Genomic DNA, 23,094 nt, shown 5'->3' on the forward strand with positions numbered 1-23,094 from the left:
TTTTTAATTGCTCACTATGTGCCAGGCACTGTGCTAGTCCCTGGGGAAAACTACACACAAGAAAGACTCACGCTCTGCCTTTTTTGAGATGAGAATCTGTCAGGGAAGGCAGACATTAAATTAAAAAGGAATTTGTGAAGACTGTCATGAAAGAGGATGTACAAGTGCCATGTCTAGATCTTATAGTAAAGTCAAAGCCACTCTTTTTTTATTCATATCTTCTGTGGTGGTAAGTTCATATTGTGGTCAGCTGGTCATTTGCCTCTCAGTGGGTGTTGGAGCATTCATATGTCTAGAATGCTTGGCACCTTTGTTCTGGAGAGGAAGGCTTCGGGAGATGTCATGATGTTCATTTCAAATATGTTCTCTGATGACCAGAATGCTCACTCAGTAACTGGATTACTTATGTGTGCTTAGTGTCTTTTTTTTTGAAGAGGGGAAAGTTGCTCTTTTTCTATCTAGTAGCGTTCTGATGTCTCCATGACAAAAAAGTTCTATACTGAACCCCATCTGTCTCTCTTCTGAGACCACATTTTAATCATATTTTTGTCTCTAATGCCTGGCATAGTGCCAGGTAGGTCTTGGTAGGTCTTCGGTAAATATTTGCTGAATAAATGTGTGCTGATTGAAAAGTTATCTATTACTTGCTCTCCGAGCAAGATAAATTCCTTGCCACTCCAGAAAAACTGGGCTTCTGAGCAGGAACGTCATGAGCCACACATCGTCTACCTGACTCAGCACTTTGTAAATGATAGGTAATGCCATCCCTAAGCCCTCCAGCCTTGGAGGAGGCCAGTCATCCCTGCCTCAGAGGCTATGGAAGATTTTGAGTAAAGATGGAAAAACAAATACAGGTTATTGCATAAACATACATGAAAAAAATGTAATCTGTGTAATTTACCTTTTTGGGACCTAAGGACATAAATTAACACTCATTTCTTGTCCCGGGGGAGATAGTACTCTCTTCTCCACTTCTGCTGCAGTCACAGCTTCCTTCATTATAGAATCATAGAGAAGTGAATTAAGGTGAAGTTTGAAAGACGGAAAAGATGTAGCTCACTTGAGCGATGTGGGAGTGGGAGTGGGAAGGTTGTTCTAGGCATAAAGATGGCATCAAAAGAGCCTTGGCTGTTTTTTCATTTCCAGTAATCTTTGACAGTATTTATTATTTAACATTCTAAAAAGTATCCTTCGAACATCAGGATGTTCGAAAACAAGCATTTCATGGTAGAGATTATGTCAAATGATGAGATGCATTAAGTGATCAGTAGTAAAAACAATGGTTGAAGCTACTGTGTGATGACAATTTAAACATACAGAAGTCAAAAAATTCAGGAGTTAAAGTTAAACTGCAAGTGTGACTCAGTCCCCTCCGGCATATGGTAGTAGCATTTTCTGAATAGTGGCATATTCTGTTAAATTTAAGCCCTTGTTTTTGCAGAGTCTTTGTGTCAAGGTTGCAATGTGAGCGGTAACTTTAGACTTTCATGATTTTTTATCTTCTTCTCACTCACAGTATATGCTGTTGTAGCACTTGCACACTGAAATTTGGTATTGCTTATAAAAATAAAAAATGTGATGCAGTGCTTAGTCTATAGTGCACAGTCTGTGTGACTTTATGAAAAACAACTCTTCTCTTTTCTTGGGCATGACCTAATACTGAAACAAAACACAGCCACCTCTGCTTTCAATATATCACTATCTCTATCTTTATCTATCTATCTAGCTATCTATCTATCTAGCTATCTATCTATCTAGCTATCTAGCTAGCTATCTAGCTATCTAGCTATCTATCTATCTATCTAGCTAGCTAGCTAGCTATCTAGCTATCATCTGTCTGTCATCAGTCATCCATCTTATTGTGGTAAAATACATAAAACATAAAATTCACTACCACCTTAACCATTTTTTTCAGTGTACAGTTTGGTGGCATTAAGTGAATTCACATTGCTGTGCAACCATCAGTATGATCCATCTCCAGAACTCTTTCATCTTGCAATACTTAACCTCTGTACCCATTAAACAATGTCTGCCTGTTCTCTCCTTTCCCCAGCCCCTGACAAGCACCATTCCACTATCTGTCTCCATGACTTTGACTACTCTAGATACTTCTTAAAGGTGGAATCATACTGTATTTTTCTTTCTGTGACTGGCTTATTTCACTTAGTAGATACACTTTTAATTACAGCTTTATTGAGATGTAATTCACATATCATAAAATTGTATGCTCTTTAAGCATACAATTCTACAGTTAATATATTCATAACTAAGTTCAATATTTTTTTCTTAGTTTTCGAAAATGCACACATGCCTTTTATCTGGCAAGTCCAGTTATAAAAATGTCTTGAAATAAAGGGACCAGAAAGTTAGAGGAAAATATCTAGGTTATGCTTAGTTTGATTCAGATTAATTTAGATAACCAAAATATTTTTGCAAGCATGTTTGCTTTAATTGAAACATCTTCATTTTGCTTCCTGGCGCCAGCAATATGTGATTATTTATTATTGTTCTTGTGAGGGTATTATTTGCTTGCAAAGTTGATTGTGATGAGTTAGCCAGAAATTGAACAGAACTGAAATTTCTTGAAGTCTGGATTTGTTCAAAGACCAGTTTTGAATTGACTGAGACTATAGATGGAACTGGCGCTTGAGTTATTTGAAATCTGGAATTCCAGTGCCAAAAAGGATATTTTGGTTTAAGTTAGAAAAATGGCATTTCATGCTTATATACTGCTGGTGGGAGTGTTACTTGGTACAAACATTTAGGAAAACAGTTAGGCATTATCCAGTAAGTATGAATGTGTATACCCTATGACTCGGCAGTTTTCCTTCTAAGTTTATTCCTTAGAAAAACTTCTATATACATGTACCATGAAGCATGTATGCCATCCATTACAGCTTTACTTAATAATGGTTTAAAAAATAAACCTAACCCATCCAAATATTTATTAAAATAGAATGGATAAGCAATGTGATGTAATCAAATAATAGAATACTGTGCAACAGTGAAAATGAATGAGCTAAAACTATACAGACCAATACAGATTAATCTTGACAACCTGATACTCCACAAAAAAATGTACGTTGCAACAATTTTATATAATATGAATGATTCCATTAATAACATTTCAAAAATATTCATAGTAAAAAATAAATTAGAATTTTATCCTGATACAGTTAAGAAAAGGCTGAACGCCTAGAAAGACATCTATTAAAACTTTTTTCCTTCCGTCCTGAGAGTATATGTGGAAATGAAAGCTACCAGCTATTTCTGCCGTTTAAATGCTCCTATGAAATTTCTAAGTACCCTGCATAGTAACTCTTCAAAATACTACATACACATTACTAGCAGGCTAAAACCCAAAAGAAGATGGCTGGGTAAAAAACAAAATATGTATGCAGGATATTTTTATTTAAAAAAACTTACAGTCCTGAAATAGAATTTTCAGAGAGAAGCTTTTCTTGAATGATGTTAGATTGAAGGCTATACCTAAAAATAGAGCTGTAATTTTTAATAAATGAAAATTAGCTAGGATCCTAATCAGTAAGTACTTCCTGTGTTCAATACTAATTTTGTCACTTCATTACTTTAGTTAACATGGGCTGTGCCTTTTTCCACATCTCTTGTACTCTGCTTGTTTGGTTATCATTACAAGACCACCACCATCATCATCATCATCATCATCATCATCATCATCATCATCATCATCATCATCATCGTCTGGGCACATGTTTTTGTGCCCGAGCTAATAATAATCTCTTTAGGAATATCCCATTGAATGTAACCCTATTCTTGCCTCAGGGTCTTTGCCTTACTGGTTCATCTGTTTGATTTCTTCCACCTGTGTAGCCTCATGACTCATTTTCTCACTTGATTCAGGTCTCCGCTCAAATGTCACTGCAGCTAAGAGTTAACCCTTAAATAATACCACTGTCACTTTCCACCCCTTTAACAGGTTTACTTTTCCGTGTTGCTCTTACATATATTGGTTTATCTCTCTTCTTCCACTAAAACCTAAGAGAAACTTGAAGTCCATAGAATTGGAGGCCATACCTGCTTCTCTGGCTTTGTAGATCAGCGTTTGACACTGGGCTGGCAATCTAGAAGCTCAAAAATTACACATTGAGTGAACAAATAACTGAATCAACCTGGTACCTCTTTGAGATAGATAATATTACTGCCATTCTATGGACTGAAAAAAATGGAGGCTCAGAGAGCTTAAACTACTCACCCTTATTCATCCAGCTGGTGAGTGATAGTGGCTGGAATTCAGAGCAAGAGTGCCTGACACCAAAGCCTGTCCCAACTGCTCCATTTTTCTGCTTTCTATCATCTGTCCCTGATTCTGATGTCTTTTTTTTCTTTTTTGCATAGAACATCTTTCCTTTTCAGATGATCAAATCAATTGTTTGATTCTGTGAATGTACCTTTATAACAAATAATTATGTCTCCTTTTAGGACTATTCTTGTTTTGCACATGCAAAGATTTTCCCTACATTTCAGATTCAGCATTTTTTTTTTCTTTTTTGGCGCAATTGCTTTCAGCTAATACCCCACACCATGTTTAGTGCAATGCAGTTTTCTAGGCTCAAAGACCACAGCGGGTGTGTGAGAGCCAGCAGACAAGACTTCAAGTGGGAAGGATTTATAGATAACCCACTGAGCTGCGTTATTGCCTAAACGCATGTGTCATTAGACCATTTCTGATGGCATCTAATGACCTCGTCCTGAATATGTGCTGCCTTGTAATCTGCACTCATTTGTCACTTTCTACACTGCTAAATTTACTGAAATAACATAGATAGGGAAAATGAAATAAATATTATGGATGCCTGGAATGCTTTATTTATTCTTTTAATTTTCTTTGGCTTGTTTTGGGACACATGGGCCAGCTTTGAAGTTAAAAATAAAACAACTAATGTTAGAAGCTGAGATTGTCACCCTTTTTAATAGAGCCTCAGATCATGATGGGACCCTGGAGAGTTCTCTTTTGGTGAGGAGAGTGTAGTCTTACATGCACGGCTGGTGAGTGGAGTGGTTTAGGGTCCTAGAACTAGGATACTCTGACTTCTGGTGCTCCTTCCCTAGCTCAACACTTTGCTTATCCAGCTGTAAAGCCATACATGCCATGGAAGGTAAAAGCCTTTTCTTGGACCAGACATTGGCCAGTTGATTATCGGCAGCCTCTGTTCTAGATCAAAGCCTCTTTTGACCTTAGTTGACCACGGTGAACAGTTGGCAGAGCTCAAATAATCTTTGTTAAGGCTGCATATTAATTGTTGCCTAAAATTCTCAGGATCCTAGGGCACCTTGGTGTGTGTGTGTGTGTGTGTGTGTGTGTGTGTGTGTGCGCGCGCGCGCTCGCGCAGGTAAGTGGGGATAGAGAGAAAAGACGGCAGAGGGAGAGGGAGGAGAAAAGGAATGAATGTGAATATTTAACATTTTGTATCTACAACCTTTATAAACTACTTTTCCTCTGTCATAGGAATAAGCCCACATTTTTCTATTCTAAAAGTTTTTTTTTTGGGGGGGAGGGAGGGAGGGGAGATATTGTTTTAAAGTCAGAATAATAGTAATATTTATTGAACACTTACTGTGGGCCAGGTACTATACTAAGTGCTTTCCATACATTGTAAAATTTAGTTGTCACAGCAACCCAGTGAAGTAGTTACTGTTATTAGACCCATTTCACAGATGAGGAAGTTGAGGCTCAGAGAGGATAAATAATTTGCTCAAGTTGCAGAGATTGAAGTGACAGAGCTATGATTTGAATCTAAGCAGTCTGACCTCAGAGCCTCCTCCACCCTGATCACATAAATGGTGTATAGTCATTTAGAAAACTGGAAACACAGAAGAGAATAAAGGACAAATTACCCACAAGATAACCATGAATATTTTTAGCGTTGCTAGTCGTATATATTTTTTAACTGGGATCACACCAATTGTACTGTTTGTGAGCTGCTTTTATCTCTGGTCCTATTGTGAACATGTTGCCATGGCATTTTCAATCCCACAGAGCATAATTTTATTGCCTATATAGTTTAACTTCTATAGATATTATAATTTACATAAGTAATATAATGTGTCAAACATTTAATTCTCCAGACTTTTTGCTATTGTTAGTAATGCTGTGCTAGATTTCCTTGAACATGTATCTTTCTTTGGATATCTCTGACTGTTTACTTAGGATAAATGCTAGAACCAGAACTGTTGGCTCAAATAAGAGCTTTTCTAAGATTTTTGATATATATTTTTAAAGTACTATATGTTAGCACTCATCAGCCATGAGAAAGAATGTCCATATGTCTGCATTCTTGGACAACACAAAGTACTGTAATTAAAATACAGAAATAAACAAAAACCTTGCCAATTTGATAATTTAAAAATAATATTATTTTAATTTTTCAGGGATGTGTGGCTTTCAGTGATATTGAACCTTTTTTTCTATTTTTTCTGTTTTTTCATATTTCTTTTCAAATTGACTATTATTCTTTGCTTATTTTGTCTTATTTTGTCATTTATCACGTACTTTTTACTCATATAATTTTTATATGTTCATTTTGAGTTAAGGATGTTAACTCTTTGTCAATGATATTACGAAGATTTTTCTCATTTTGATATTTTCCTTTGAATTTTATTCATGATCATTTTGATGTACAAATATTCAATATGTTTGTGTAGTCAAATGTTAATTATATATACATACATATGTGTGTGTGTGTATTTGCTTTTATACCTAGAAAATCCTTCCATTCACTAGGATCAGATAGATATTCATTTGCCTATAATTTTTTATAGTTCTTTTATTATCTCGTAGTTTATATTTAGAGTTTATTTTGATACATGATCTCAGGCATGAGAAGAAATGAACTTTTGCCAAACAGCACATAAGTTGTTCTCACGCCATTTATTTAATACCCTTTTCTCGCATCACCTTTATTATGTATTAAATATTTTTATGAACATGAGTATACTTCTGAGCTTTGTATTTTGTTCTCTTATTCTTTGTGGTTTTGCATTTTTATTTGGGTTCTACACAGTTTTAATAATTTTTAACATAAGCAATCTTAGATTTTTCTATGTTATTTTCTTTATACAAAACTTCTTGGCTGTTTTTAGCCTAATCATTTATTCTTCCATGTGAATGTAAGACTGATTTGGTCAGATTTTAAAACATCTTTTCAAACTAAATTTTAATTGTCATAGATTACATATTAATCTTGAGAGAAATGAATTCGTTACACTCTTGCAATTTTTGATCCATGTACATAGTTTTATTCATGACTCATTGTCCCTTTGTATTGTCTGATTTTGTAGGATTTTAGTAGTTCTTGCTAAGTTTTTCTTAGAGATTTTACAATGGTGGTTATAATTGTGCATTTAATTTTTATTTAGTTTATATTTTCAGCTTATTGCTGATTTATAGAAAAAAACTGTATACATATATAAATATTTGTGTGTGTCTATGTACACATGTGTATCTTCTAATAACTGGCCATCTTATCAGCTTCAGTAAGTTATAGTCTTTCGGCTAATTCCCTTAGATGTTCTAAATAGGCAAAAATAACATTTCTAATAATGAAAATACTGTGTCCTGCATTTTAATGTTTCTAACTTTCATTTCTTCTAGAATATCTCAGTGCTATGTTAAATGATAATGGTAGAACAGGTACATTTGACTTTACTCCTGAATTTAATTATGGACTCTTGTTTTTAACTTTTAATATGATATTTATTGACTATTAGTTTGTGGCAAATATCCTTTAATGTGGCAAATAAGAAGTAGCCTGTTCTAATTTTCAATACCATTTTCCATAGAATTGTTAATAAAGTGTCTTTTCAGCATCTCCAATAATGAATGATATATTTCTATTGAACCAGTGATGTTATGAATTGATAGTGTAATTTTATGTATCACAACCATTCCTGGAAGATTTGAAATTACTTGTTCCCCAAATCATTTGATTCATATCCTTTATTGTTGTCGTTTTATTATGAAAGCCTTCCACTGCGAACACAATATTTTTCTACAGTAATTTTTCTGATCAATATATTTACTTAATATTAAATATTTTTATTTTTCTAGAAAATTTGCTATTTCTATATTTTAAATTTTATTAACATAGTCAATGTTACCTATTCTTGAAATTCAAAATGTCCTCAATATTTTTAATTTTATCCTACTTCTCATTTTTAATTTGGTTCTGTTGTTTTTTCTTTGGAACATTAGATTAGCTGTCAGTAAAGATATTTTATTTTTGGCTATTTGTAAGGACCACTTTTTGAAATATTTCCTATTTAAAATTTTCAATTTATTTCTGTCATTATTTTTGTGTGTTCTACCTTTATTTTGCTTTCACTGGGTTTATTTCCCTTTTCTAATTTCTCAAATTGATTGCTCTTTTAAGTTTTTCTAAACGATGAAAATATTAAGGCGTTTGCCTCTGAGTGTAGATTCCCTACATTTTCTACATAATGCTTTTCTTAGCTTTGCTTCTATCTGCAATTGCATAATTATGTATCTCTTATACTCTATACCTATTTAGAAGAATGTTTTTAAAATGTACAAGTTTATTTGAATTGTTTCTGCTTTTGTTTATTAATGTGGAGTTTCATTGCATTGTGGTCACAGAATATTGAGATGTACTCAAGTTTCTTTGATGTCTCAATACATGATTAGTTTTTGTTAATGTCCCATGAGTCCCTGTATAGAAGATGCATGCTCTAATTATCAGTTTTATCTAGTCATCAGATCAGCATTATTTATTATTTTACCCTACTTCTCTATATCCTTATTAAATTTTTATCTGCTTACTTTTTCAAGAACTAAAAGCAGCAAGGTAGACTTCAACAACAGTATTGCGTTTCTCTCAGTCTCTGCTTATTTTCCTTTATATATTTCCATGTTATTGTTATCTTGGCACATTCAGTTTAACTTTTCTTTCGAATGTACCCTTTGTCATTATAAATGACATTTCTGTTTAATGCTTTAAATAATTTCATTCTGATTTTATATTAACATTGTCACTCTTGCTTTCCAATGTATTCTTCATTCCTTTTTGCCTGTATGCCTTAGTCCTTTTTCTTTTAACTTTTATGGGTTTCTTGAAAATAGCATGGAGGTCATTCCTAATTTATGACTTCACCTGAGATTCTTTTGCTTCTTAAAAGAGAATTAATACCTATCTTCAGTGTTGATATACTTGTTCTAATTTTTGTCATTTTTAATTTTTTTCCTTTTATGATTCTTTGATGTTTCCATCATTTTCCATTTTGTGTGATATGATTTATTCTCTAACAATTTTCAAGTAATCTATTATGTTTATCTAGTTTTCTTAAATTTGAAAAATAAAGATTATATTTCTGTGCAAATAAAATCAATAAGCTTACTAACCATACCTCCTTCTTATGTAGGATGAGGTTAATGCATTTCTCTTCTCTTTTGCGAGTCTTCTTTCCTTTTAAAAGATACGTATGTAGATATTTTGATCTAATTTATTGTTATTTTTTAATCTTAGGCAAATTTTCTTAGAAGATCGACCTAGATAACCTCTATTCTGTTTTTTAACTATATTCAGTTGTTAGTTAATTATATGGTTTGATTACAGATTATATAAACTACTTTAAAGCACAATAACCCTTTATTCTTTATTATTTTTTAATGAATTTTTTGGTAGAGAACATCGTCAGAAATGTTTTTATGAAGTACATTATCTTATTGATCCTTTGTATTCAAGAATGCCTTTTTCATTTTTTAGCTCTTATACCTCAATAAAAACTTGATTAGCTTAAAATTTCTGTAGCACAACCCTTTGCCATCAGAGCTAGTTTGTTTTATTCTTCTGTTGTCAGATACCAGAATGATTTTTCTCTCATCTTAGTGCCCTGGCACCTATATTATTTCCTTCCTCATTTGATGCTAATGATTTTCATATTTTGACCTCAAAATTCAGAAGTTTTACTGGAAGGTTAATAAATGACAATTTTAATTTATATATATATATATATATGTATATTTGTGTGTGTCAGTATTTAATTTCTTGTACGGAGTGAACTTTTTTTTCTTTTTTGGTTTGGGAATCGGGTATTTCTTTAGTTCAGAAGTTTTCTTACATGATATCTTTAATAATTATTTCTGTGGTATTTGTTCTGATTACTTCAGGAAGCACGAATATCTATATCTTGGTTTCCTGTTTTGTCTTTAATACCCATTATGATCAGCCTTTTGCTCTCTCCACGTTTTGGTACATTTTCAGTTTGTTCTTCACATCACTGATTTGCTTTCCTAGAATGTGGTCTTTTCTTTGGTCCTATCATAGCTTCGAATAATATTTTTGAAAACTGATAACTAAAAAATATTGGATTTTTTTTTTGGTTATTCAGTCAAGTTTCTTTATAGTTTCACTCACTTTACATATATTTTGTTTTTGTAAGCATAATCATGTCTGAAACTTATTTCTATTTCCAATACTAAATCTTTTTCAAAATTATCTTCCTCTTTTATTTCTTGGATGTTTTATGTTATTTTGCCACCAAATCTTCATAGACTCAATGTTGCAAATATTTGATTCACTCCTAATTAAATAGTGAAAGGTTTGGCCTGGCCTAGAATTTGCTCTCAGATAGTCCCTGTGTACCTTCTGGAAAAGATTAAACTCCTTCTCTTAATCTGAAGCTAGAGGCTTGGTTCTTAAAAATTTACCAAGCCAGGTATGTGTTCCATGATCTGTATAGACTGTGAGGGAGCCGGAGCCCTGGGCAGTCATGTTGGTATTCTCTGCATGGTTTTGGCTTTGTGTTGGGTGAAGCCACTGTATGTGAAACCATTTTCTAATCCGGGATTTCTCCCTCACCTTAGCTTTAGTCCAAGCCCCCCCCGTGTAATGGTGACTGAAGTCTTCTGAACCCTGCTACGTAGGGAGACATCCCACAGCCTACTGGATAACCTTAGACATGGCAGTGCTCATGCTTGAGTCTCCTGGTTTTGTGCCTTTTGAATGCCCGTGAACAGGAGCCCAGAGAGTGTCTTTGTTTCCTAACCAGCCCTCACCTCCAACTTTCGCTCCTCTAGTTTAGGGCTATTACTTACTAGTTTTCTTTCTGGATCTCATCTCATTTTCTTCTCACAATGTTGCACCACTTTTTCAAGAAGGAGAATCAAGAGTGGATCAGCCTTTTATGTTATGTTTTCTATGGTCTATCTAGTAAAAATGACTTAATGATGATGGCATGTGTCTGACGCCCTTCTCTATTTTCCATCACTGGTACATATTTTCCCATACATTTACATTCTTTTGTTACTGATGTTGAGATTGGTGATATGCTCTAAAGGCAGACAGAGTAGGGTCGGGAGAGAGACTTCTTCAAAAAAAAATCTGATATTCAAAGATCTAAATTTCTGAAACACAAACGGAAATGACTGTGAATTTTACAAAGCATTTATGGCAGTCTCTGAAATAATGAACTCCCCCAGGATGCTCAGCACAAAAAGTAATTTATAAAAGTTAAGCTTACACATAAATTGTTAGACACGCAGCTTTTGTATATAGTAAGCTACACCTGTATCTCTGTAATGGTCCCCAGGAGTGTCATACTGCGTGGTCCAATTAGGTACAGAAGAATACCCGCATAGCAACCATTCACTTTGCCTGTAATAATGTCTGTGATTCAGAGTAGTGCCCATTTCACCCTTTGCACTTTTCCTGGTGGTGTTTGGCAGCTGGGTTCTATTTTTTCAGCCTAGTGGCTGATTGCTTCATCCCAGAAGCTTCAGTGATCTTTGCAGGCCCTTCTACTAGGGAGAGCAAGAACGCCATTTTAAGGAAACAAAGAACAATAGTGTCACATGTCTGAATGAGAGTGAAAATATAGTCCTCTCCACATCTAAACATGGAGTAGTCAGAAACAACAAAGTAGAAGTTAAGTGTACACGGGCAGAGAGTGGGCCAGGGGCTTAATGGGTCCAGAAGACCTTCATTTATTGACTAGCATTTTCTCACCTCTCACTGGTCCAACTTCAGTTATTGTCAACAAGGTGAGTCTGAAAAAGAGAGACCTTGGAGTGTGGGCGTGCACGTGCATGTGCGTGCGCATGTGTGTGCTGCTTGCCGTGACATCCAGGGCACAGACAGGTCTAGAACAGGAGGGTAGCTGAGGTTGTATGGAACAGATCTGGACTAATGCTCAGGCTTGCAGGCAGAATCAGCAGCTCCTACTGAAATGTCACTGTGCACACAGTATTTTTGGCTGGAGATCTGTCTGTGGCATAAGACATAAACTCCTGATTTCTTTCCCTATGAGACTTTAATCTCTCATTTACTGATAAAATTAAATAGGGGGAGAAGATGTGGTAAGAAGACAAATGTACAGTCCTGTGGGCTCACCACAGGTTGAGTGGCATTTATCTGCAGAGGGGACAGTTTCCTTCTCCTCTTTAGCCTTGGGCATCGCAAACCAACTCTGGCTACCCAATGGATATGTTGTGAGCCGAATTCTTGTGGTTGACCACATTAGGATTTGTGATCAGTTTCTTAGATGCATATTTTGCATGTGAAAAATAAGAAGCCATTATCAGGGGTCAAAGAGGAATGATTTGGGAATTTCCTTGACCTATGATATCTTTGTTTTCTAAGAACACATTTTGATGTAAAGCAAGAGGTGTTTCCTCACAACTGACCATGGTTGCCTGAGGCAGATGAGTGCATTTCCATGTGTGTGAAATGTCAGACAGAAGTATTCTTGGCTCTTTCAATTCTTCCTTAGATTTCCCACTATAGACACTAACATTCTATTTTGAAATTATATCAGAATGTAACACTGACACTTTGGGACATGCTTTCCAAGGTTATCCCTGAAATAACACATACATGGGCTTGGAAATACATTTTACTAGTCAGGTACCCACCACGTATGTTAAAGATGAGGCTTTCTTTATGGCACTGTGCAAGGTTCTGTAGTAAAGAAATATTGATTGATTACTGGTTAAGCATATGTGCTGTGCTACGTGTTCTTAATGTATAATTTCACTTAATCCTACAATTCTTTGAATCAATATCATCATTTTATGGTTAAAAGAATATAGGCTTGGAAAGTTTCTATAACTTCTCCTAGGGCCACATAGTTAGTGAGCTTTGAGGATCACCCTGGGGTCTCTTACTTGATAATCTACATTTTTTTCTGTTGTATCACATTGACTCTTATATTGATTTTCTTACAGGGAGTCTGCAAGTTTTTCTGAAGATCATATCATCCAAAAGTTGCCTATCCTAGATAGAGTTCCAGCATCTTTATCCCTGAGCTTTCCCCTTCCCCTAAGCATCATACCTGTTTCTATGCTCCTTGAACAATTCTGAACTGTGAGCAAGTTGTCTTGCAGCACAAGAGGAAGCGATTGTGTCTTTGCAGCATTTTCTAAGTGCATGGGATTTTAAGGGTAGCCTTGGAGCAGTGCAGGGATCACAGGCAGCCTGTTATATCCCCAGCTCTGCTCTAAACTAGTTCTCTGTGGCCTTGGGAAAGTCATACCCTCTCTAAGCCTCTTAATACATCTGTGAAATGAAAGAGTTAGAGTAAGGGATGTCTCTAAGGTCCATTCTGGCTTCCAAACTCTGCAGTTATATGCATCACAAAATAAGAAGCCTGAACATATAAAACAGAATTTAGTGTTGTCATAAAATGTCACTTACATAATTGATATTGTGCTGCATGGTAATTGAGTCAGTGGAGGAGAGGTGTGGGGAAGGAAGGCTTAGATGCACTCAGACAGGAAGAAAAGAGCCAGGGAAAAGGAGAAAGGTTAACTGGGAGGAATAACCCCACATCTGCCTGTAGGGGGCGCCCAGCTCCATGGCCTGAGGCCACAAGCTCCTAGAAACTGATAAGGATCAGGCTCCTCCAGTTCCCATTGATTCTAGCTAACTGACCTTTAGCCGTGTGGCTGGGTCAACCTGAGCTGCAGTTACCTACACTAGAACTACTGCGTCCTTTCTGAGGGTAGTGTAGTTTTTAAGTTAGCAATGTGCCAGCCACTTTATATTCATTATCTCAAAATTATTGTTATATCATGTTATAGTATATTATAATAATGCCTACTTTACAAATGCATAACTAAAACTTAGTTACAGTTATGTGATAGTGACAGTTACAATGATAGTGGAGTATGAACCCAACTCGTATTTCCATCTTTATGGCAGGCTTAAGATGAAGCAAAATAAGCTTTTAAAAATAGAGACTTAACTTACCCTGTCTCTCAATTCAAAATGTTGGTTGTTGGCTGACATTAGAATTTAAAGGCAAGTAAATCTTTTAATTCTTCAATTTAAAAATGAACAGTTTAAAGGACAAATATTTATTAGGGGGCAAAACAAAGACCGAAGTATATTCGATTGAAACAAAAAAAAAAATATTTCACTGGTGTTAATGTTGAGAGGGTAGAGGTGGAAGAGAGCAGAAACCCCTGGAGTCTTGGTGGGGCTGCTGGTGGCGGGGGGTTTGGGGTACCTTGGGGTCAGAAGGGGAAAGGATCCTATAGACTAACTACTTTACAATTTGGGTCAAGACAGCTCTGCTTTACCTTCCTCTGGTATCAGAAAAATATATGTTAGGGCAGGTACTTTGCTTATGCTTAGGTCACAAAGTGTGGGGGGTGATATCATTTCCCTTAATTCCCTTGGCATGGATTTTGAAAACTTTTAAGATTTATGTTTTGAGAACCCTTACTCCGAAATGCATGGGAATTTTCTACTTGCAAAATGATTCCACTTGCAAAAAATCTTCTAGTTGTATTTCTCCTCTGTTATTGAAACAGATTTTAAATGTCTAGCTGGTTCTTGGATTGTATCCTGTTAGAAGGTCAGAATGGAAAAAGTTGGGTGTTAGCAGCGTTGCTGGAAGAATAAACTCGAAGCCCCTTGGGGAGCCCTGGGCTCCACCTCTCATCCAGTATCCTGCAGGCACATTTTTTCTTGCCCTTGGTGTAATGTCATTTCTGGCACTGAGTAATTTGCTCTATGTGCCTCATTAGAGCAATGACGTTAATATTAAGAATTTTATTTTTGGTTTTTGCATTTTGATGGGGATTTTCTTTTTTTTCTTTTTTTCTTTTTTGGACTACCTGTATAATTTCAGGAACAAACCCAGCTTTGTTTTGCTTCCTTAATCTTACCTCACCTGGCCTAGATAACATGCATTCCAGATTGTATTGAGAGTTTGCAGCAAGGGAGCTAAGCAACAGGCTCTAACAGCTGGGCCATTTTCTAAGAATCAAAGGACATGACTTCAGTTTCCAGGTCCGGCTTTGGCCTGCTTGGTGAGAGCTGACATTTAGCTCGTCTCAGCCTGTGCACTTGGGGATGATTAAAGTTGCTGCCTGATTCATAACTTATAGGTGATTAAACTGGTAAAGTATTTTGAGGACTTTTCTTTCATTCATTTATTCAAACAAACATTTGTTGTTGAATGAATGGTGACTTTGATTTAAAAACACTATACAGACATAAAACACTGGCAGCTTGTAGATAGCAATTTTTTTATTTGCTCTCCTTAAGGAATTTCATTACCAAATCCTCGTGAATCTTGAACCTCGAGAAGAATAATCCTTTCTTTTGTTGGAGTTTTAAATTTAGAATAATCAGACAATAGTGAAGCAGTCTCTTCAAAGCATTCCTTTTAGGCTCCCCATTTATTATACACTGCTCTAAAGAAGAGATGAATTTGATTAGCATTGAACATTCAGTCAGTGTTTCTGCATAGCTAATACCAGAGAGAAATTTTCAAAAAGTTGTGCCTCCCGTTTAATATTATTATATAGTCAACTTTTAATTATCTGTACTGATGGAATATAATCAGTGATGTGTATACTCTAAAATCAATTCCTTTGGCTTTGGGAAGCACTGTAGGATGCTTTTGTTTACCCTCCATTGTGGTTTTGCTCAGACATATATTAAAAATGTGCTGCATTCTTTGTGCACATAGCTCAGCATAAGAAGGAAGGAGGGAGTGGCCCAAAAGTATACCAGGAGGCTAGAGAGAGGCGAATTGACTTAAGTCATACTCCAGTAATACTATAATAGTAAACACTGTCAGATTAGTGCTCTCCAAAATGTATTCTGCATATTGCTGTGGAAACAGAAGGGCTTGTGTCTTGACCTATTAATGTGCCTAAATAATGTCACTGTTACTTGTGTTGGCTGCTTATTATTAAAAATACATCTCTCCATCCTACTCAGTTATAATAAGCTTGGATTGTGGGTAACAGTTATAGGAGGACATTTTTGGAGGGTTTATGTCCTGCATAGTGGCCTTTGGATTTTGAAAGTAAAAAATATATTTATGCATCATCTTGCTCTAGAACCCCTCCTCTCCTACCATTTTTAGCCCTTTTTGTTGGATCCATTCACCTGAGCAATTGGCATCATTGCTTGGTTCATGTTTTGGAAGACAGTGATGGTAGGCTTTCTAGGGTGAGGTAACAGCTGATCCCTGAGTATGGAGGTGCTGATGCAAGGAAAAGAAAACCATCTTTGGCTACACACCTTGGTGTAGGACCAGTCCTTGGTAAGTCAGTAGGAAGGTCTCTAGCCCCAATGATGTCTGATTGACATCATTGGTCTTCAGCCATTTAGAAGCTGTACTTTGTCTCTTCAGGTTGGATTGCCAGCCACCTGGTCAGCCAACTTCACCTGCTCCCATTCCCTTGCAGGTGACCCTGTAGTACTGCTGTTCAGCTGTACCCCAATGCCTTGTCTCCCCAGCTGGACACCAAGCCAGGGAGAGCCTTGAGAGGGGCGGTGAGGCCTGGCCCTTCGGCGGAGGCCAGTTTCTAAGTTCACAGTCATGCCAGCCAGTCAACAGTGCAAATAAATATCAACTTGCAGAGCTCACCTCACCACATTTGTGAAACAGATTCTGTCACCAGGCCCCTGGTACCCTTTTCTTCTGCCACACCCCATCCCCATCTTTGCTGACCTTTTCATTGTTTCCACACGAGGAAGCCAGTGTTTTCATGTTATCCTCACCTGTTCCCCTATCATGACCTGCTCTGTAAAAAAGGAGAAGAAAAACTAGTGTCTGAGTGTCTACAAATTATGTGCTCTGGGCTCCATATAGTTTTATATATATAATTGAACTAAAGCTTTGTACCAACCTTCTGAAACATAGATGATGAACTTAAGAGTCAAGCCAATAAATAACCTCTCCAATGTCATAGAGCTGGATGGTACTAAAGGTAGGATTAATACTCATCTTAGATTCAAAACCTCTTTTCGTTCTGCGTCTCCCTTCCTTCCTTCCTTCTTTCCTTCCTTCCGTCCTTCCTTCCTTCCTTCCTTCCTTCTTTCCCTTTTTGTTGGCTATCTGATATTCCACTTTCATAGTAGCATCTTATTCTGAAAATTAAAGAGAGAATCTTTAAAGCGAAGAAGACTAATAATAGAGTTTTGAGTATCAGTGAGGCTTTGGAGGCCTGTGATCTTAAAACCATACCATATTGGCAACTAGCCCCTGCAAGGCGTGACAAGCTATGTAACAGGCATCAACGCATCATTTTTAATTGATTCTGCTTCTTTTACTTACTCCTAGACTGCTTGCTTCTATTTCCAGCACAGTTTAGAACCCAGCTGCTTTTCTTTGCTGTCCCTCACCAGAGATGTGTGATTTCTTGCTTTCCTAATAAAATTTTAACCCATGTTGGGAGCCCAGATATTTTACTTCCAGCCTTCTCTCGCACAGTGGATTTGACAGCACTACATTTGGGAATATGCTTTCCTTTATATTGGAAATAGTGTTATGCTCCTTATCAGGGGACCAGCAATGTCCTTAAACATGAGAGCGATTCTTCCCCAAAAAACATTTTCCTGCAGCGCTGCCACAATTGTGACCAGCTTTAAAAGGTGCGGTCCACATATGCCCGGCAGGGCTGAGGGGCGTGGGTGAGCACATCCGTCTTATACCTTGGAGACAGTCGCCGCTGACGAAGTTCCCTTACAAAGCCCAAAGGAATTTTCCTCCTTCCACCGGAGGTGTTTATAACCTCTAATTTGCTCACCATGCCTCTTGTAGAAAGGAGTAGGAACTCAGCCACTGGCAGGCTGCCACAAAGCCGCTGCGGGCTCGCGTCCCAGAGCGGTAGCGCTCCCCTGTGGGTGCTGGGATGCAGGTGCGGCAGGAGGAGGATGCGGGTGGGTGCAGCGGCGTGCGCTCTCTACTCCACCCGGTGCCCTGGAGGTGTGGCCATAGCCTGGGGCATAGCCAATCAGGGAGCGGAAAGGCGGGCCGCGCGGCAGTAAGAACAGGAGAGGAGGAGCCTAGGCGAACGTGTGGGTGGGTGGTCCAGCTTGTTGGAACAGCTCCTTCGCAAGATCTTATAATAAATGTTTAGCTTTTTTGTACTGTGTTCCTGATAGTGGAGAGGATACCCTAGCTGAAGATTTATCCTCATCCCTGTTTTGCCTTGAGAAAAGACTTGCCTTTGTGTGGCTGTAGTGTTTCATGCAATCTCCACCGGGTGCTTTGGGGATGGAAGTGGGTTCTGACCTCATTTCCCATAGGAGTTTAAAGGGATAGGGGGAGGACTAATTAGTCCCTCATGAAGCATTTACAATGAAGTACAGTATTCTGAAAAGGTAATCTAGTCGCTGAATAAAAAACCAGACACATGTAGGACTACAAAGTCATTTTAAAGAAAAGCTTTTTGTAGTTGTGGGAAATGACTATATTTTAATTGGATCTTTACATATCGATGTTACAAAGGGATCCTTTAAAAGACGATTTTAATAATTTTGCTGATCTTGAAAGCTTTCTCACAATCCGGAGCTTCACCTGAGGTTACGAGCACACTCATTTTTCCCCATTCTGTTTGTGGGCAAATGGCTCCTGATACTAAATATCAAAATAAGGTTGCTTTATTTATCACATTTAGAAAATAAACAGCATTTGGAGAGCTTTTTTGACCCAGAAGGAAAGGTTCACTCTCCTAACACTGCCTGCCTAGGTTCCAGCTTACTAAACTAAAAAGAGAAGTTATCACCAGTGTGATTTAAATTAGGCCCTTTAGCCCTACTTAATTAAAACAGTGTGAGAATCTAAGAAGAAGCATAAGACCTCACTGATAGACATCAAAAAAATCTTGGATAGGTACTTAACAGGCACTAATAGCATATACTTATTTGTTTTACTTTTTATCACACCTGGTTTTACAGAGACATCCATTGTTAGGGTGAAGACTTTCAATTCTTCTTTCTTCCCTCACTGCCTGCTTTTCAAATATTGCCTGGTTGTTAGGGTAAGAAAGAGGCCAGAGTGGAGAAAGAATGTGAGAAGATTCAGATAGTGGTTACTACTGCTAATAAATGGCAGTGTGGAAGAAAGTCGAAACTGTTGATGACAATACTGGTCCAGATTAACTGTTTCACAAACCTTCGAGCTAGTCTCTGTTCAGTTAGAGAAGGTAGGCTAGCTAGTTCCTCTCCCTATTGATTTCAGTGTCTGCTGTGGTGTCCTCCTGCTGCTTATTGCCATGCTAGCAATAGGAAATTCAGTTTATTGTATTTGTCTCTCCTCAGGTTCTTTATTTGCTAACTCTTCATTTAGACCCTTAGGTACATGTGGGGGGAAAGATGTAGAACTGTCTAATTTAGAGCTCAAACTTCGAGCCAGGACCAAAGGTATAATAGCCTCAAACTCTGACCTTTGATTTTGGAGAAGGAAGAAGCCTTTTCCTCTAAGCCTAAGCCTGTAAAAATCTCATTAAAAAGTTTTTTTTTTTTTAATTTTGTTATTCTAAAATAAAAACTATAAGGCGTTTCTTCATCTATTTTAGTTATCTATTCCTCTGTTTCTCTCTAATATTGAAGGACATAAAGAATTCCTTTCATTTGCCATAGTTTTGTGTATTTTAAGTTTGTATATGACTTCCTGTTCCAAGCGGGCAATTTTGGTTCTTGGGACCTAACGTATTCTAAAGCTTTCTTTGACATCTTTGGTAGCCACCTTGCTTAAGAATTTATGATTAGGAAATAAAGCCATGTAGAGACTTCAACTTATTTATCCTCAGTTCAATCTAAGTTGTTAGATTTGACGGTGGGGAAATAAACATATCTTAGGAAGTTACTCTCATTTGTTATGTTTAATGATGAACAAAGTATAAAACACCAATATGAGAGAGAGGTACAGAATGTATATTTCTTTATGGCTATTTATTGCTTTAGCCTATACAATAAAAATACTACCTTAGGTCAAATAGATCTTCTTGATTTTAAAACAACTTAATGCTGTAAAAAATGATTGGGTACACAGTTGGTGAAGATTGGCATAGCTATTTTGAAAAACAATTTGGCAGGATTATGTAAGAGTGAATATTCATGTACCCTGTGACCAGCCAATCCATTCCTAAAAGAAACTTTGCATATCTGGATTATTTTTAATGGGAACAGCATTGTTTCTAATAGAAAAAAAAATACCACTAGAAGCTAAATAATTTGAAACGTATCAGTTGAACAACATTAAAAAATTCACAAATTGGAATATTATACACCAGTGAAAATGAACAAACTATAGCTGCTTACAACGACATAGCTAAATCTTAGAAACAACATATGTGAAAAAAAACTAGCCACAGAAGACTTCATAGAATGTGATAGACTTATTTATAAAGATCAGAATCAAGCAAAACTAAATTATATATTCTAGGGAGTAATACATACAAAATTTAGGATTGTGGTTACCTCTGAAGAAGAGCAGGAGGAGAGTGTAAGGAAGTAGCACATAGGTAAATACATCAATACCAGTAATATCTTAAATAAGATGGCAGGTTTACAGGTATTTATTTTATTGTTATGCTTCATAGATTATATATATGTTGCATGCATTCTTTTATATTTCAAATTTTACATAATAAGAATGCACATTTTTGGATTAAAAAAATTCCAGCTTTATTGAAATAAAAGTGTTATATAGCACTGTATAAGTTTAGGGTATACAGCATCATGATTTGACTTATATATATCATGAAATGATTATCACAATAAGTTTAGCTAACATGCATCATTTCATGTAGGTACAAAAAAGAAAAAAGAAAGAAGAAAAAAATTTTTTTCCTGTGGTGAGAACTCAGGATTTACACTCTTATCAACTTTTATGTATATCATACAATAGTGTTAACTATAGTCACCGTGTTGTTCATTACATTTTAAAAATACAGGTATTTTTAAGGTGAGAACATAAAAGAATTTTGCCTTGTTGCTCCCACATTCTGCCTATTTCATATCATAGTCCCTTTTCATAGTCCCCAATGTCTTGACATTTTTAGAAGGTGTGGTCTGACAGGGAAATCCCTGGGGTCGTTTGGGTGGCTGAGGATATAGGGTGAGGCCGACAATAACTGCTGAGTGGAATGAGATAGAAGACACAGAAGCCCTCCATGTTCCTCTTCCTAATGAATGACTAGAAAAGCATGAGGCATGGAGAGAGCGAACTGGGGAGGTAAGGCTTGGTGACCTCTTGGAAAATTAATATTTATTGTCTCAACGGTGACTAATAGTTCCAAATGTGGATGATCAGCTTGGATAGGTTATTATGAGAAACTTGCTCTTTTACTGCCCACTGTTCTTTTCTGAGCAAAATATGGCCTTTTGAGTGAGGTAGGATTTGGCATGTGTATGATGATGTAATATGTTAGACAGCCAGGCAAGTTGTCAGGGACTCAAAGGTCTAGTTTTGAAAAATGAAAAGCGGATATGTGAGAAATTGGTCCATGTGGGAATAACAATTACAATAAAAGTGGAAAACGTAAGCCAACACTGGTGTATTTCTTTGAGTACTGAAGTTCTCTGCCACTAAGATTCATCATCACCGAAGTGCTGGCCAGTACTGGCAGGGGAAGGCAGACCTCTCCTGGGAATTATCAGCTTATTCTTAAGCAGATGAATAGAATAATGCGTGACATGCTGGCGTTGTGGAGATTCAGTCTTGGTCTAGAGTTCCATTAAATGAGTGTGTGGAATCAATATCTAACTGAATGTTTGTCATGAGAACACCCAGAGGCCCTTGTGTAGCTTGCTACTTTTCAGACTAATTCTCAGACAGGAAAATGTGCAGCGTGTCTATTTTCTAAAATAGTTTCAACATCTTTTATGTAATGCTGATGCATCTGGAAGTGAAAATGCTAAGAGTTTCATTTCACTAAAAATGGAAATATTTGTTTTTTACTTTAACCTTTAACTTTAGATTACAATTAATGACATTTTCACCTTAGTCTTAAGAGTGGCAATTTTACCGAGTATTAGACTGTGTGTATTCATTGACATATTGAACCAGTATTTTCTGAGCATATTTTATGTGCAAGAACTGCATAGGTTGTTATGAAAAATGCAGAAACCTGGTCAGTGACTCTAAAAATCTCAGAGTCTAGAGAGGGAAACAGATCATTACATAGCAGGACCAATACAATATATGTGGAACATGTCTCAGAGGCAGTGACATTTGAGCTGAATCATAAAGGAAATGTAACATTTGAATGAGTAAAAAGAACATTTTAGATTGAGGGATCAACATAAAGAGGAATTTAGCCTTATATTTGTAAGATTTTACCAGATTTTATGATACAAATATAAGCATCATGATAATGAGATTAATAGTAAATTCAGATTAAAATTAAGTAAATAAAGAACTTTTTTTTGCTAAATTTTTCTCTTTTACCTTTCCATCTTAATACATTGCAAAAACAGTGTATTTGCATTATGTTAAACTGGTCCATGGTTGTGGCCAATGAATAGAAATATAAAATTTAAAAGTAGTGTAATAGTTTAGTAGTAAAACAATTAGAATTTAAAAATTCAGCATTTTTGTAATATTTCTCCTCCATAATACTTCTCAGAAAATGGTTAAGCTCTAATTAGAAATCTGACTTGCTTTGGGTTTTATCACTTATCAGAGAGGTAAAGATGAATTGAGACTAGAAATCTCAAAATGCAGTAATGATAGTACCTTATATTTCAATAGCACAGAGTATATGAACTACTTTAGTAGTCGTTTTTTAAATTCAGCCAATATGTAAAAAAGGGCAATATAGGACCAAATTATGAGTTTGCTTTGTAGAAT

At 36.4% G+C, this 23,094-nt stretch overlaps 1 protein-coding gene across 12 annotated transcripts in view; it reads left to right on the plus strand.

Annotated features, from left to right (window-relative positions):
- The window catches only part of ATXN1 (ataxin 1), a 364,038-nt gene that overhangs the window by 109,428 nt on the left and 231,516 nt on the right, over positions 1-23,094 (plus strand). The window lies entirely within an intron of this gene.

Source organism: Rousettus aegyptiacus, unplaced genomic scaffold (assembly GCF_014176215.1).
Source record: "Rousettus aegyptiacus isolate mRouAeg1 unplaced genomic scaffold, mRouAeg1.p scaffold_m13_p_1, whole genome shotgun sequence".
Taxonomy (NCBI): Eukaryota; Metazoa; Chordata; class Mammalia; order Chiroptera; family Pteropodidae; genus Rousettus; species Rousettus aegyptiacus.